This window comes from Giraffa tippelskirchi, chromosome 12 (assembly GCF_054371585.1).
Source record: "Giraffa tippelskirchi isolate mGirTip1 chromosome 12, T2T-mGirTip1v1.2.pri, whole genome shotgun sequence".
In the NCBI taxonomy this organism is placed as follows: Eukaryota; Metazoa; Chordata; class Mammalia; order Artiodactyla; family Giraffidae; genus Giraffa; species Giraffa tippelskirchi.
The window spans coordinates 31,683,423-31,701,029 of NC_137286.1; the positions used below are offsets into that span (position 1 = coordinate 31,683,423).

Here is a 17,607-nt window from a genome sequence, read left to right on the forward strand (position 1 = left end):
GGATTTCTTATTTTATAAAAGAACATTACATTTTTAGGAGCTCATTAAGTTGTTTTCCCTTATGTTTGACCCCAAATTAGAGTTTGGATTTCTTAATTTTCTCTTCTAAAATCATCTGCAAGATATTGGGAAACTTGAGTTTCCAAGTCTTCAAAATGCCTTACATAACATGAAAGCATTAGTTCTTAAGTATTATTATGGAATAAATTGAATTTTGGTAGGTTGCCTTTTGTAATCCTTATTTTTTTCTGTGCTTAATCATTACAGGTAATTTAAAAATAAATACTTCTGCAAGTGAACCAAAAGAAATATTTCACTGTCATTGAACAGAAAGCTAAAAGCCTAATTACTGTATGCATTGAACATTCTATGGTAGTAATTTCTTCACTCTTTCAATATCTTTATTTTCTATATCTAACATCCACCATTTTTCCCTTTATATGCTGACCTTTTTTTTTCTTCTCCATTTTGTGGAAGAAAGTGGTACTCTGTTATACAAATATGCTCCCTATTTTCTTTGAAACTGTGTTCAGTCAGTCCCTGCAGAAAGAATAGGTAATGAAATTCTATCTCTCAAGTGTATGTAGACATATCAATCACTTTAAGTGGAAACAATCGTTCCTTTGCCATTTAGAGCCAACATCTTTGAACACAGAAGCAGTACTATTGCTTTCTGTTACTATTTTTAGTTTTTCCATAGGATCCTTAGGTTTACATTCCATCCACATGCTGCGGAGGTCAAGAAAAGCAGATTTCCTGATAACATTTGATTTGAGCAAAGGGAGTGATAAAAGGTGCGTTCTGTAATCTGGGTTTAGAGCCGACTGAAGATGTGGACCCCAGAGGAGGTAGTCCAGCAGCCCTGTGCTCTTGCCACCCCGCAGCCATTCCCAGACCTCTGCCCAGGCTTGGTCAGCAAGCACAAAGAGTTGCCGCTCTTTATTATGCCTTTGACACCCAGCCCTACCTACTCTAACTTCCGCTTCACAATCCAGCACTTTTTTCCTCCCTCCTATGTAAGCAAAAAGATTTCAGATTTGTGCTGCCACCTTTTTCCTTAATAATCATCATACATATTAAGCTTTCGTCTTGGTCTCAGTATTTTAGGAAGCTGACACCAAAAAGACACAGAAGATAAGGCATTCGACCTCTTTTATTGCAACTCTTCCGATCCTTCGTGCCTGCTCTCTCCACCATAGACTTTAAAACCCATGCATGTTTGAAATGCTGCTGGCTAAAAGCATGGTGCTGATGAACGGGAGTCATATCATGTTAGCCCAAGGCCCTCTAGTTACTGTGAGGTGCTGCTGTCTCTACCCAAGGCACTGTTGCTGTGAAGCAGAGTCTCTCGCTCCCGATCCCCAGCTACAGAACAGTATCAATGCAGAAATATTAAAGAGAAAATTAATAATTTATATCAAAAATTCATTTGCAGCTGCACTTCAGTGAATTAATTACTTTTTGTCTTTCTCTTTTTATTCATTCCTCTCTCTTGCTAATGATCAACTTAGAACTAGGAAGAGGTAGAAGTAAGTGGAGTGGGAAGAAGTGGGAGGTGGGAGTCTGGTGCTGAGAGAGCAGAAAGCACAAAGGAGGCCACGCTTTAATGTGGGTGCCCTAAGGGACCCGACAAGTGGAAGGAGATAGGTTAAACTTAATCCCATCTTCTCTACCCCAAAAGCAATAGGAAACCATTTTACCATGTTGTAGATCCTACTTAGTATTTTAGAAGAGGGGAAAATTAAAATCCAGCCAGCCAAAGTCCCAAGTTATTAAAAAGATTAATCTGTTGTTTATCACTACATCTTCTGTGCAATTCACTTCCCTGTATGCTCATTAAAATAGTATAGCCACGCAGACAAAGCGATTGTATAATAATGCTCAAGTGTTAATGGAGCTTGTGTACTGACTTCCAGAAGGGTTGGGGTAGGGGCAGCGATTTTTACATAACACTGGCTTATCACAACTTGCCAGATGACGCTAAGGTAACCTTATGGCAAGGTTCAAATTCATAGCCATTTTAGTCATTTTCTAAACTAGAAGGGAAAAATCAGTCAGGGAAATTTTACTTGCCAAATCCCAGACAGAGGCAAAGCAAATAGATTTCCCATGTTTAAAGCATTCATGGAACAGGAAGACAGTTCCTATCATACTATTCCAAGCTACCATTTTAAAGCAAGCAAAAGATGTACGTCTTAATATACCTTATTCTAAGCAGCTATTTAATGGTAGAAATAACCTTTGTACTAACGAGATTTTGAAAATGAATGTAAAGGCAGACACTGAGTTTTCTCCAATAATCTTATTGTTCTGGCACAAGATGGGTAGCCATTTGAGTACCAAATGATCCCCTCGGGGATAAACAGTTTCCATGGGTGTGAGTGAATGTTCCCGTATGTGTTTCAGCAGAATAGGGGATGAAGTTAAGGGAGAAGTTGGAGAGAGTTCAGTGTTTCATTTTATCCCAGAGATCAGAGACTAGGAAAGGAAGAGAAGGAAGGATGTTCAGAGAGGGAGAAGGACTTCAAAAGCCAACGTTAATGGCATCGGAGGCAAATGCTCTTCTCTTCAGCTCTGTGCAAACTATCACCAGGGGAGCCTATTGAGTCCTCTCTAAAAAGTTGTCCAGCTTGCATCGTAACGTTGTGCCCCAGGCTAGTATAGTCTTTTGCCACTGCTTTCAGGTGACCTAACGTTATCAGGAGCCCATCAGCCAATTCCAAGTCTGTGGGACATCGCCATCTAAAAAGTGGGTCTTTGCTTGAATTTCTAAAGAATGCCTAATAGATAACCAAAATTGTCTATCCCAACAATCTTGGTAGAAAAGATTTCTCCTCCCAATGTTGAAAACTCTTCAGATCACATGAATGCATAATTACACCAATGTTCATTTATGTAACTGTTTGAAGAGATTTGTCTGAAGAAGACCTGTTCATATCATTAAGCCACTTATAATCTCCATGCACTAAATATACTGGTAAAATTCCACTGGCAATGAATGTGCATTTAAATTTCCATCTTCCCTAGAATTCTTTATTTGAAAATTTATCAAAAAAACTTATCATATCAGATAATAAGAAACTGAAAATCTGTACCTAAGATACACCTTTACTCTTCCAAACAAATGTAGAATAGCATTTGATAATGTAATAAAAAAATGGTCTGTTTGTCTATTTCATATTTTGTATGTTAAAAGTAGCATTAAATAGAATAATCAGAAACTTTCTCCAACATCTCCTGGCAAGTGATTGCACCAGCAGGTGGAAAATTTGGTAGACATCTTTCCTTCCTAATTCCTTCAGCAGGAACATTTAGAACAGTATAATGATTGGCTTTAAGGAATCTTGTGCTTATGAAAAACTAACCTGATTCTGCTTTATGCATTCACAGTTCATCTCCAGCCAGACTTTTTGCATACCCTGGAAGCTCCTGGAGGCTTTTGACTACATAGTACTGCCCTCATGTGGGCCAAGGGTGTCACTATTACAAGGAACTACCTGCTTTCCTTTTTTGACATTTGCAGAGGGAAGTCAAAATCATGATTTTTAATAGTTTTTAGCCTATACACTGATTTAAAATTTCAATTGAAATAGAACTGCTTTTTAGTTTCTGAATTAGTCAGAAAAAAAATACTTGGTATGACTGGAAGTAAAGAACAGGGGAGCAGGATAGGAAAATCTAGGCCATGTTCTCTCTCACCTGGGATTCTTGTTTTCTCCACCCAGAAGGTCAAATCTCAGCTGAATCAGTATGCAGATCACATACACAGCAACCACAGTTCCAGACTAGGGAATGTGCTAATTGGCTCACCCACTCGAAGAACCAGGGTACCAGGCGTCTGACACACCACCTCTGAGGGAAGCAGGGCTTAATGCAGGACAAAATGTTCTTGCCACTCTGCACTGTCGCCTATCTTTGCTTCTAGCCAGCAGTCTGGCCTTATGCAGTGGTGACTGGAACACTTTTGTAGTTATTTCCCTCTTTGTAGACTAATCTGTACACTTTAGATGTTAGAGTGCAGTCTAATTCAGAAGAAATGAAAATTAAAGCCAGTACCCCTTCAAGCCTTCTTTCCTCATACGTTTCTCCTGTAGTGTTCCAAACAGTGCTCTAAATGGTGTAATGCATTCAAAAGGTAGGTCATACACTTAACATCAGTGATGTTAATGCTCTTTAGATCTGTTCTTAGCACTGGGAATATGGTTAAAATTATAGTCCCCTTCCAGACTGCACAGTACAAGATATAATCCTGTTGGTTGCTGCATATAATTCCCTCCACTATTTGTCTCATGATTCCAACTCACAAACTGTTCAGTTTCCTGAGATTGTATCTGGAAGAGAGGGAGTGCTTTTGAGAAGGAGCATAGAATTTCATGAGAGAATGCTTGCTCAGTTCTCAGAAACCATAATATCATCGGAGCTCTCTGAATCGGAAGCTGTCTTCCTGAATCATGTGGCATCCATGGAGCTGATGCAATAGGAATAGGAACATACCACAGCCATCAGCTGGTGATTAACTCTGATAACTTACCCTGCCTAATGATGTGGAGGTCTTTCATGCTTCCACTGCCTAATGGAGCTCATTAGATGTACACTTATTAAATATTCAGATAATTGTGGTAGTCATAATAGTGGTAACGATAGCCACATGATGACATGACGAAGAAGAGAGCATCCTTGAACTGGAAAGTTTTCATTTTGCCAAAGAAAGTCAAAAGGGCTTAGAGGACTTCTGTGAGCCATGTGCAGAACTCACAAAGATTATTTAGTTGTTTCTTTGCTTTGTATTTTTTTAAAAAAACTAAGAGTAATCATCTTGAAGATTTCCTGAGATCACTTGGCTACGCAAAAATGCAGCCAGTTCCCAGACAATGTAGATAACTTTTTCTTGATTTGGGTTTGTATTTTGACCTGAGACTAGCAATATAAAACTCTGTCTCAGCATTGTAATTTACTTTCTGCTTCAGTTCTTTATTTATGATAGTTAGATTTTAGGTCAAATACCCTAGTGGAGCCAAAAACCTTGCAATAAAGAGAGACTTCAACCTCAACTAAATAAGACTTTTTTTCCTAAACAAGTCTCTTGCTGAAAATTTTTTCTTACTAATATTTTTCAACTCTTATGTTTGTCAGAGTCTCCAAGTTTGGGGCAGGATGAGATGTGAAAATGTCAGAAAATTCAAGAAAACTTCTATTTTGTAAGACTCAAAAGGATTTGATAAGAATATGAATTGTCAGTTTTGCTCATCACTCAGTTCTAAAAATCTATACTCAAAACCTTTCATGTCTGTCTTATCCCTCACTAGCATCAAACATAATAAAATCAAAATAAACTTCTGACAAAAATCAGGTTTCGAAATTTTACCATGGGTTTCTTTTCTGTTTGATTCTTTTTGATCAGCACCAGATACACTAGAAACAAACAAGTTTCTCCTGAATCCCATTTTGTCTCAGCAGTACTCCTAGCAGGGAAAAAAATAAAAAGCAAAGACAAGTATGGAAATGATGCTAAGATATTTCTTCTGTTATCTCTTTTCACAAGTTCATAAAAGCAATACCCGTGTTGGCTTTATGAATTTTCCAAATTGAAAATAAGATAGATAATACAATAAGGCTCAGCTTTTGAATTTGTGGTGATCTTTCTCTTGCATTTGGAAATTTTATATCCCTGACAGTTCAGTAGCACTATTTTCTCTTTTCTCTTAAGTCTAATGTAAATCTAATGAGCTCACTTAAGCTTGTAATGAACAGCTTAGGAGTTTTTACTCTTGGGTTTCAATCCTGGTAGGTGACAATAGCCTGTTTGCATTTGCCTTCTATATTGGCTGCTGCATGGTAGTGAAAAGCAATCTTTTGCTGTCTATACAATTATTATGACGCTTCTTCAACATGATGTGCTCACTGACACTAGTTTACCTTTTGCAGCCCTAGGCTTGCAACCTGGTGGTATTTGAATGTATTTGCTCCAAAGAAACTGTTGGTCTTATGACAGCTTTGCAATGTGGAATGAGCTGAAAGCAGGCTCAACTGACCCAGTTATAACAACATCCCTGAATCTGCAGATTCTTCTGGCTTCTGATGGTTGCTCTGCTTATATTTGGAAAAGTCCACAACATGGCTAAAAAAAGAGAGAAACATCTTTGACTAAGTCTGCACTAGAGGAACTTGTCAGAGATCTTTTACTATTTTCTTCTTTTGTCCTGAGCAAGAGAGTCAAGGATAACAAACCATCAGGAACGTATTTGTGACAGTTGACTATTCCAGCTAATGTTGATGGAAGAGCAACAGTGGTACTTCTAAAATTTCTGTTTTGTAGCAGATTGTAGGTGGCAGTCTGATCGAAAGAGATAGCAGAGGATTTGTGTGATCCTACTGTTTTAATAGTAAGACTGTATGTCTATGAGGGGATAACACCGGTTGGCCTAAAGGAGATTATAGACAGTTGTGAAAGTCTCCCACTCTTACCCTTTGTCACTTCTAAGATCCACTGCTAGTTTGGTGACCATTTTGAAAGTTTACTCTTTGATTGTTTTTATATTTCATGATATGTAATATTTAGAGAAAAATAATACAGGTTCTAGAAGGACTATTCATTTGAAAGAGAAATAGCCTAAGCAAGTATGGATCAAAGTAACCTACCCGATGAAAACAAACCAAAGTATTTATTTGTACTAGTGGCTTTTGCTCCAGTTCCATCCGTGAGATCTAAATTAGTTCTATTAAGTCTAATTCCCGAAGAAGCTTTCATTTTCTGAGTCCATCTGCCAAAATGGATTGCCATTTGTGATGGACCCAGAAAGTAGTAAGCATGTTGAGCAAATTTGCTACAGATATGTCATCTGCTGCTGATACAGGAGTAGACATATTGCATAAGATTTCTTTGAAAGGAAGAACAAACTAAAAACTAGCTATTGAATTTCTAGCTACATGAATTTCTTATCACTGTTGAGGTGCCGTGAGGGTAAATATTCTTCCTTACAAAGCCACCCAACAGATAGAAGAGGGAAAAACAATTCCAGCGTTCAGAAAAAGTCAAGAGCTGACTCTTACGCTTTCCCAATGTTCTTTCCAGAGCTCTATGGTGAATATTCTGTGCTAGTAATTGTTCCTAATCAACTGAATGAAAGAGAAAGCAAAAATAAGAACAACTCCTTGCTGTATATTTACTATAAGCTCAGTTCTCCTCCAAGATAGAGGACACCAAGACGAATCTTAGAAATGATCTTTTTAGAAATTTCCTCCCACCTTTTACCCAGTTTTCTCACTCGCTCTTTTTTAAAAATGCTTTTAAAAATACTTTCCCTGCAAATGTATGCAGCATCATAATCTGATAATAATAGTATAATCAGCATAATCTTTAATATTCACTCTAGTTCAGCCTCTGCCAAGTTCTAACCATGCTAGAAAATAGATACTGAATGAATAGAACAGCCCATCTCAGTCACTTTACTTAGAAACAGAACCACCACCATGAGTGAGTGATAACACTTTGAAAGCTGGTGTTTTGATCAAGGTCAGAGTTGGGTTTAAAGGCATGACACGGGAACAGACAATGGTAACTTTAGTAATGGGGAGAGAGGAGATGGAGTGGCTAAACTTCGTTAATGGTGGATCACTAAGAGAAGACCCCCAAGGCCCTGCTCCTGAGATCTGTAAAGGACATGGAGTTCAGAAGCACTTCCACGAGGACTGTGTTTATTACAATCATGTACTTAGCCCACTACTTAAATGACTCCAAATATGTTCTTAAGCTGCCCCTCTTTGTCACTAACTTGAGTCATACTTTATTCCTTACAATCTAAGAATCCTAATGAGAGGCACTCAAAATATTTTCACATCTGTGAATCACTCAGACTTTTAACCAACCCTCTTCTTTCAAAGAATGATTGGAGGAGATGGAAAAACAAGAAAAGAAGAAAGTTAGGGAAGGTTCTACTATTCTTCTGGGATGGATATGCCCAAACCCTAAATTGTAGGCTTTCATCTGCTTATCAGTTACATGTCATAATTAGCATCAATTTTCTGTGTGTCTGAGGTAAATTGTATAAACTAGGAAGTTTTGAAAAAAACAGAAACCATAATGAACCTAGGATTAAAACTGAAAGTGATTGGTGCTTCTGAATCTTTAATGTCTGTAAGAATATTTGAGGTGAGTGCTCATAATGTAAGTTCTGATTTCTTAGGTGTAAGATGGGCCTAAGACTTTGCATTCTTACAGTCTTCCACGTGATGCCATTCTGACTGATCATCTGTCAATCACATTTTGAGTAGCAAGGATATAAAAATGAAGGTGCAGCTACACAACCAGTCTCATTTATTCTTTGTAGGCTGGTGAATAAAAATGACCATTAAAACCAGATCAGGTCATCATTTCTGATCTGTGTGGCTTTGAGCAACTCATTTAACCCATTTAGCTTCTTCATTTTTAAAATGATGTGATAGTTCTCTTGCTTTTCTCCATAAAGATACAAAATGGTAGATGATGCTGGTGCTGCAGGAGGGCTCGAGGCCCTGGGAGGCCTGGAATGGGAGGCCACAATAGCTTCTGTGGAGGCCTCTGTAGTGGCATCTGGGACCTAGGTTTCAGCTGGAGAGCTTTTGGAGGCAAGGACAAGGAGTGGCTCCCTCTTACCAAGCTGAGCCGCCTGGTTAAGGACATGAGATCGCGTCTTTGGAGATCTATCTCTTTACTCATCAAGGAATTACTGACTTTTTCCTGGGGGCATCCCTCAAGGCCAGAGTTTTGAAGATTGTTGTTCAGTCACTCAGTTGTGTCCAACTCTTTATGACCCCATGGACTGCAGAACTCCAGGCTTCCCTGTCCTTCACCATCTCCCGGAGTTTGCTCAAACTCATGTCCATTGAGTCGGTGATGCCATCCAATCATCTCATCCTCTGTCATCCCCTTCTCCTCCTGAACTCAATCTTTCCCAGCATTTGAAGATTATGGCTGTGCAGGAGCAGACCCATGCTGGCTAGCAAACCAGGTTGAAGGCATTTGTCCCCACTGGGGATTGTGACAGACATATTGCTTTGGGTGTCAAGTGCTCTAAGGAGGTAGTCAGTGCCATCTGTGGGGCCATCACCCTGGCCAAGCTTTCCATTGACTCTATTGGACGAGGCTCCTGTGATAACAAGATCAGCAAACCCCATACCATCCCCTGCAAGGTGACTGCCCACTGTGGCTGTGTGCTGGTGCCTCTCATCCCTCCCCCAGGGGCACTGGCATCGTCTCAGCCCCTGTGCCCAAGAAGCTACTGCTGATGGGCGGAATTGACAACTGCTATACTTCTCCTGAGGGCTGCACCACCATCCTGGGCAACTTTACCGAAGCCACTTTTGATGCCATTTCCAAGATCTACAGGCAGTTCACCCCTGATCTCATTATAAAGTGTTCCCCAAGTCTCCATATCAGGAGTTCACTGACCATCTTATAAAGACCCACACCAGACTTTCCATGCAGATAGCCCAGGCTCTAGCTGGTAGCCACCACCTAGTTTTATATGAGAAAAATAAAGTGAATGAAGCCAGAAAAAAATTTATCTTGCAGGATGATTCTGAAAATTAAATTAGTTAACATATAAATTTGATAATAGTTTTTAAGCAAATTACCTTTTCTAATCAAAAAGCATTTTGAACAATATGCAGTTTCCAATAGTAAGTTTTAGAGGGGAAGAAATGCATGTTTTCTGACCTAAAGAGTTTGTAAACCAATAAGAATAAAATCAAAATGTCTATAAATTGCTAAAATAGAATATATGTCGAATAATAAATGTCATAAAAGAAGTAAAAACAAAATGCTCTGGAGTTGATAGAAGGAAAGGTTGACTGAAGGATGGAAGAATGAGAAAGATGGAGAAATAAGGGAAGGCTTCAATAGGGAGTTTGCATTTGAACTAAACCTTAAAAGGTAAGTAAAAGTTCAGCAGGCAGAGAAGATGAAGAGTGTCATTTAAAGCAGAAGTAACAGCTGTAGACACCATGATATTGTGAAAAACAGTGGCCTTTTAATGACATTTCCAGAATTCCAGTGTGTCTAGAACTAAGTCAAATTGGGAGAAGAGGAGGAAGATGAAGCTAGCTGCACACAGAAGGTAAAGAACTCATATTCTGTGCTGAGTTCCTGGGACGGACAGCACCTCCTTCCTATTACAGATCTCATCACACATTATCATAATTATGTATTAGCTCAAACATGACTCTGTACCTCGACTGCAGATGTCTGACCCATAACAAGAACTCAATGAATTGTTGTTGGCAGAATAAATGTCTGTTACAGGGAGAGAGTTTCTTACAGTAGGATTAAAGGCCTTAAATAATATTGCATGGCTAGATCCCATAGTTGCCTATTCTGCTTGTCCTGCAGTGACACCAGCCCACAGATTTGCTCCAGCGTAAATATACTCCTTAGACACCCAGCATTTTTTATTTGGAATGATTGTTACATTATATAACAAAACAACCATCCCATTATACGACCCATTGCATGCATTCCATTTGGCCTCCCTGTGATGATTCAATCTCTGAGTGGTGCTTAAGATGGTAAAGGTTGAGAGACGCTATTATACTCTAAGCAGATTGAGATCATCAGATGAAAACCATGGTGTGTCAGCATTGCATCCACCATGGCTTGTAACACAAAGTTCAGTAATCTAGCTTGCAGCTACTAGTTGATTAGAACAGCTTTCTAGGCTAGGACGTCTTAAACGCACAGAAGCACAGGGCTGCTTACTTCCCCACAGAAGCAGAGTGGTAGTCTCCAGTGAATGATATGATTTCAATACAGAACTTTTGCTTACATCTCACTTCATTTTCATTCCATCTATTGATTTTTTTTTTCAGGATTGTGCACATGTATTGGAATACCTTTATTAAATCCCCCAGGCATTCCAAGTAAACACAAATAGAATAAAATTAGGAACAACTGTAAGAGAACAATTGTAAGTAGATCTTGCCTTCGTATTATATTAGGAATAGAAACCTTGAATTTATCAGATGGAATCATTTAAGGGCTGGCTCTAGAATGGGAAAGAAGGCAAAAGCTTATTTTCTACAGAGAGAGGAGAGTGCAGAGGTCAAGGGCATGGGCTGGAGGTAAGCTACTTGGATTCCAAACCTTACTTGAAGATTTCCTAGCTTTGTGATTTTGGTTACATTGTTCAATCTTTTATGCTTCAAGCTCATCCTCTATAAAGTAGAGATTATAATATTAGTTAATCCATAAAGCTATGGAAAGTTAATCCAGGAAATATTGCTTGGAATAATGCTGACACACAGTAAGAGCTTAATAACTATCAGCCATTCTTATAGTCTCCAGGGTCTCTAACCCACTAATTCAGTCCCTATCCCCTACTTCCAGACTCCCTCATTCCATATTTCTGGTGCCACCCTGTATCTTCCTTCTCATTTCTAACATGAGTTTGAGTCATTTATGTTTGTGTAATTGTGTCCACACAAAATGTTGCCCCGACAGAAACCTTTATATTTACCTTTTATCTCTTACTGTAGAAAGAAAAGTGCTTTTTTTTTTTTAAATAATTAAGGAATTCACAATGTTAATAATCAAGTGGGAGGCCTATTATCCCAGCCCATACCTAAAGCCTCTGAAGTCACAGCAATATACATTCATTTATGCAGCAGATATTTATTGAAGTGTCCTATGTGTCAGAGACTCCTGGATGTTCAGAGAGGGCAAAGATAACAAGGCAGGGGAGATGCTCAGTATTTACTGGGGAGCATGGGAAAACCAGGAAGGGGAATTTAATCCAATCTGCTGTAGGGGAGGAGATGGTAGCAGGAAAGGCTTCTCTTCATCTATCAATGCAGAATTCCTAGGATTATTGAATAATGAGCAGCAGTTTTCATCTAACTAGTTAGAGGACAAAGTCTTTCTCTTCTCTCCAAAAATCCTGGAACTATATCCCTCCATGCTGTTATAGTGCTCAAAGGACAGGGAAAAAAAATCTAATGTTTCCCTACCTCAGGTATTGGGGACATGGGTCACAGGAAGGAAAACTTTCCTTCAGGCATTATTTACACTATGTAAACAGTATGAGTGCGTTCACGCCTTCACTTCTCTTCACTGTGCCTCCTGCAAAGTGCTTACTGAGCACACATAATCCATGTCAATAATTTAGGTAAGATGGAGTTTATATTAATAAAAGACATTGTGTCTCTGTTCATGTGGAAATTAAAGGTTGTTGAAAGATAAGATGTATCCTACAACAGAAATAGTTAAATAACAATAAAATGAAACATAGTTAATTCTCAGTGAATTATTCCATCATGTTCTGGAACAGAAATCGGTTAAGATAGCAAATACTGAAAGTTTCATCTCAAGTGCCATTTCCTACCAACTGGAAGTAAATGGCTGGGAAACTGTGTAGCCAGTGATTATCTTCCTTTGCCAGACTCAGAAGGAAGTAACTTGGGGACTAATGTTCATCATGCCATAGGAATGGGAAGTGTGAGCACTTGCCACATCTTTGCCATGGTGTGCCGGCTGTGTGGGCTTCCCAGGTGGTTCAGTGGTAAAGAATTACCTGCCAGTGCAGGAGATGCAAGAGACGTGGGTTCAATCCTGGGGTAAGGAAGACCCCCTGGCGTAGGAAATGGCAACCCACTCAAGTATTCTTGCCTGGAAAATGCCATGGACAGAGGAGCCTGGAGGGCTACCAGTCCATATGGCCGCAAAGAGTCAGACAGGACTCAGCATGGCACAACAGCTGGCTACATAGTAAGCTACATAATAGCAGGATGGTTAAGAAAAGATTTTGCAGTCTGAAAGACCTGAATTCTGCTCTTTGCTAACTCTGTTGTTAAGTCACCCAGTCATCTCCAACTCTTTGCGACCCCATGGACTACACAGCACACCAGGCTAACTTTGTGCTAACTCTGTGGCCTTGGGCAATTTATTTAACTTGTCTGAGCCTCAACTTTTTCAAATGAATAAGTGGAGGTACTATTGTTTACTGACTCTCCCAGATCGGTCCCCAGCAAGGGTCTCTCTGCCTGGTGCCATTTGTGCCAATAGGAGACTGCATTTGGTTCAGAAGCAAAGGGAACGCTTTATTCTTTAATCAAAGAATGGAGATTTGCAAAGTTGCACTGCAGAGTACATGCTCTCCCTAAAAGACCATGGCCTGCGGGGCTGCTTTATTTGGTTTTTGTCCGCAGGGAGAGAGTTGAGTTCTCACGGGTTGTGCGTAGGTGCACACTGCTCATGGCTTCAGATCTCAGTGCTTGGTGCAGCGACTCCACCTCCATCTTGAATTAAGGTGTCAGGAGTGCAGAGCTTCTGCTCATAGACCCCCAAAACTGAGATTCTAGGCACAGCCATTTATCAGGAGAAACACTGGTCCGAACAGGCAGGTGCAAGGCCGCTGCCTGCAGTAACCTGTGAGCAAGTGACACCAAATGAAGCATAAAGGAAAAGCAAAAGGTTAGACTTTATTATCCAGATTCTAATTTTATTCCCCAGGAATTGTTAATGGGCTTTGCCAGTGACAAATCCCTCCTCTGTCTTTTGTCCTGCTCCTTGTTCCTCCTCTCGTCTTCTGTAATTACTTCCTGCTAATTTGAGGTGTCATCATAACCCTGGGTGAATGAACAGAGCTTCTCCCCAGCTGCCTTTACGTTTGTGTGATTGTGACCAGGCCTCACCCCTGACCATTTGTATCCCTGGGTGACCACCTTTTGGAGACAAAGGATGCCAAGATATATTTAAGATATAGGGTATTAGCAAGAGAATTGTGGTCACATGTCACATTTTTCCTAAAAAATCTTTTGCCTGTAGGCACAAGTGTGCCCTGATTGTGAGGCTCAGTGTCGTGGTTGAATATCCCAGGTCTCCCTTGTGTTGTTTTTTGACAGATAAAAACTTCAGGTCAGAGAGGGGTTCACATGAGTAGTCAATGGGTTTATTGCCTCATGTTGTCTCTCTGGAGGTTGGGGCTTTGGGACCCTCGTCACTCAAGTGTGATGTCCCCAGAGTGATCCCTGCAGCTTCAGGACTGAATGTGTGGTTAGAATCACCAAGGCAGGCCCATTCCATTTAGGAGTGAGCTGACCTTGAGGGCTGCTGGTTTTCCAGGTTTTCAGATTCACCCAGTGTCTGGCCAGAAGAGGTGAAAGGCTTGGTGGGTGGGTGCTGGCAGCACTCATTTACCATTATGGTGTGAGAGATTTCATGGTTTCTGCTACCTGGAAGGCATACTTGAGTTGTTTCATTTCAGGGGGCCTAAGGTGTCCTGTCTCAGGTTGGGAAATGGGTCTACCATACACGAGTTCAAATGCACTTAACTTTAACTTACCCTAACTTACCCCTTGGAACTAACTGCTGCGAAAGTAGGGCAGCCAGAACTAACTTAGTCCAGTTTTCTTTAGCCGACTAAGGCTGGTTTCAAGGTCTGATTGGATCTCTCTACTTTCCCTGTCAGTTGGGGGTCTCCAGGCTGAATGGTAGCTCCATTTTATGCCCAGGGCACTCGTTATCACCGTTATCTTTAAGGTCCAAACTGCTGGACCATTATGACTTTATAGAAATCCTGGGAGCCAAAACCTGGGGATTTTTTCTCTAGGTAATGTCTTAGCCACTGCAGTGACCATTTCAGTCCTAGCAGGGAATACTTCAGTCCACCTAGAAAAATAAGTCTACTAGCACCAAGAGATATTGGAAATTGCCCAATACTCTTGGCATGACAGTGAAAATCTGCCAGTTTTCTCCAGCATGTGTCCCTCTGGTTGCATAGATCTTACCTGGGGCCTCTTGGGGGGGATCTGATGTTGGGATTGTTCATAGTGCAGATGAGGCCTGTCTCAACTATCCAGCTGACTACACTTTTCATGCGAGGAGTTACCATGACCTCAACTAGCCAATTCACTAGAGCTTCCCTCTTATAGTGAGTTCCTTGATGAGCCTCTCTGAAGGCTTGACAAGCTGCAGTTTGGGAAAAGAAGTATCGCCCATGTTTGTTAACTAGCCACACATGGCCTCCTAGATGTCTGTCGAAGCTCCATCTTCACGCTTTGTCTAATTCTTCCTTTGTGTAGATGGGAGAGCGATTGGATGGCTCTGTCTTTAAGGTCTGAGGGATAGTTGCCAAGTTACTGGGGCCGCCCGTTTGGCAGTTGCATCTGCCTTGTTATTTCCCTTTGTCACCTCTGCCTCCTCTTTTTGGTGAGCCCTGTGGTGAATCTCTGCTACTTTTTTGGAAGCTATGCTTTGAAGATCTTTAATATGTTTAAGCCATGTTTTACTTGTTTATTCTCTGCAGTAAGCATACTTCTTTCCTTGTAAATATTCTCATGTATGTGTTGGATGGTATGTACAAGCATACCAGGAATCTATGTAAATATTTAAGATTCTCCCTGGCCTGACTCCAGGGTTCAGGTGAGGGCTCTCAACTCTACCTTTTGTGCAAAAGTTCCCAGGGTAGACTTCTTGCTTCTGTGACTTGACTCTGGAAGGTCACTACATATTACTCCAAAATGTTTTTTGTTTGTTTGTTTGTTTCTCTCTCATAAAGCTACTTCCTTCCATCTGTGAGTCATTGCTCTTCGCTGTTTGGGAGAGGCTCACTTCCTAGGCTAGGGTGACAGGAATAGATCGTGTCTATGATTTCTATACAGTGATTCTCCAGGGGTCCTGTTTCTGTGGGTAGCAGGGTGAGAGGATTTAGTGGGTGACAGGTTTATGGTTGTCACCGGGTTGTCTAAAAGCATAGACTGAACTTGAATCAAATTCTGGAGTATAGCCATTGTGTTCCCTTAGAGCTTTAGTGAAGCCTGAACCTGATATGGAGGCCATATAGTGATTGGCTGACCAAGCATTAACTTTTCAGCCTTAAGTAGAGTTGTTAAGTAGCTGCTACTGCCCGTAGGCGAGGAAGCCATCCCTTAGCAGTTAGATATAATTGGAGAAATAAGCAACCACTCCAGCAAGGGGTCCCAGTTTTTGTGCGAATACCCTAAGGGTAGTTCCCCTTCTGTCATGAATGTGTAGGTCAAAAAGTTTAGCTAAATCTAGGAGAGCCAGAACAGGGGCATAAAGTAGTTGGTTGATCAGTTCTTGAAAGAATCCTTTGTATTCTCAATTCTATAAAAGAATTATTATCTTTTCCTTTGACTTTTCATATAGAGGCTTACGTATTAGACCATAGGTAGAGACCCAGATGCTGCAAAATCTGGTTATCCCCAGGGAACCTTTAAACTGTCTTACAGTTTTAGGAGGGGCAGAGCTACAAATAGGCTTCTTTCCTGGGATAGGCTTTTCTGACCTGTGAGAATAAAGCCTTGTCTTGGACACCTTTTATCCTGTATTGACTAGGTTGTTCAGGGTGGTTAGCAATTTTTTTAGAGGTCTCTATATGTTAGAACTGGCTTTCAGAATGTTGTCTATATTCTAGATTCCCTTCTCCAAATACAGATCTTTTAGGTCTTTAGCGAAAGTTTCCCCAAAGATGGTGGGGGAATTTTTGAACCCTTGGAGCAGCCGTACTATTTTTCATTTTTTATTGGCTGCGGAGGTCTTAGTTAAGGCATGCAGGATCTAGTTCCCTGACCAGGGATCAAACCTGAGTCCCCTGGAATAGGAACGCGGAGTTGTAACCCCTAGGACACCAAGGAAATCCCTGTATTGTTTTTATTGTGTGTTTGGGTCCTGCCACTCAAAAGCAAAAATTTCCTGTGACTCCAGTTGCTAATACAGAAAACCAGGTCCTGGTGGACAGTAAAGTGGCCAGCAGAGTGTAGGGATTAGATACTACTGGGTCTATATCCTCAGTGGCTTCATTGACTGCCTAGAGCTCCGTACCATCTGGTGTTCCCAATTGGGTTTTCTTAACAGGAAGAATGGGAGTGTTACAGACTGATTGACATCTTCTAATAAGTCCCTGGCCAATTAGGTCTTGTATAACAGAGCAGTGCCCAATAAGACCTCTCAGTGGAGAGGGTACTGCTTTCCTTTGGGTCACGTATGTCCAGGTTTAGATGGACTAACACAGGCCTGGTGCCTGCAGCTCATTCTACCTGTCTTGGGCCCAGACCTTGGGATTTACTCCAGAGAGATTGACTTTCTCTGTCTGGGAGCTTTGTCCTCAGACGTTAGCATTGTCATACTGTGCCCTTTGTCTAAAGGGACACCAGTCTCTAATTAGCCTCCCATTAGGTGAATAGTAGCCCCTGATTTCTCTCTTCCTGGCAGGGATATAGGGCCTTGGGGGGCATATAAGAATGCATCTATCCAGTTTACATTCCGATGGCTCTGTGAATGCCTGTTCTTGGGATTTCCCTGATAGCCCCATAATGTTACAACCCCTGTGACTGAGTTTGCTTGATTTAGTACTCAGTTCAGTTCAGTCGCTCAATTGTGTCTGACTCTTTGCGACCCCATGAATTGCAGCACGCCAGGCCTCTCTGTCCATCACCAACTCCCGGATTCTACCCAAACCCATGTCCATCGAGTCGGTGATGCCATCCAACCATCTCATCCTCTGTCGTCCCCTTCTCCTCCCACCCCCAATCCTACCCAGCATTAGGGTCTTTTCCAATGAATCAACCCTTCGCATGAGGTGGCCAAAGTATTGGAGTTTCAGCTTCAACATCAGA

General features: G+C 40.9%; 1 long non-coding RNA gene and 1 pseudogene across 2 annotated transcripts in view; both read left to right on the top strand.

Annotated features, from left to right (window-relative positions):
* Window positions 1–17,607, top strand: part of LOC145530588 (uncharacterized) — a 142,316-nt gene that overhangs the window by 53,092 nt on the left and 71,617 nt on the right. The window lies entirely within an intron of this gene.
* LOC145530062 (small ribosomal subunit protein uS5 pseudogene) lies at window positions 7,588–9,568 on the top strand (annotated as a pseudogene). Its single transcript, XR_014071442.1, has 2 exons — window positions 7,588–8,740; window positions 8,935–9,568. The product of XR_014071442.1 is annotated as a small ribosomal subunit protein uS5 pseudogene (transcript).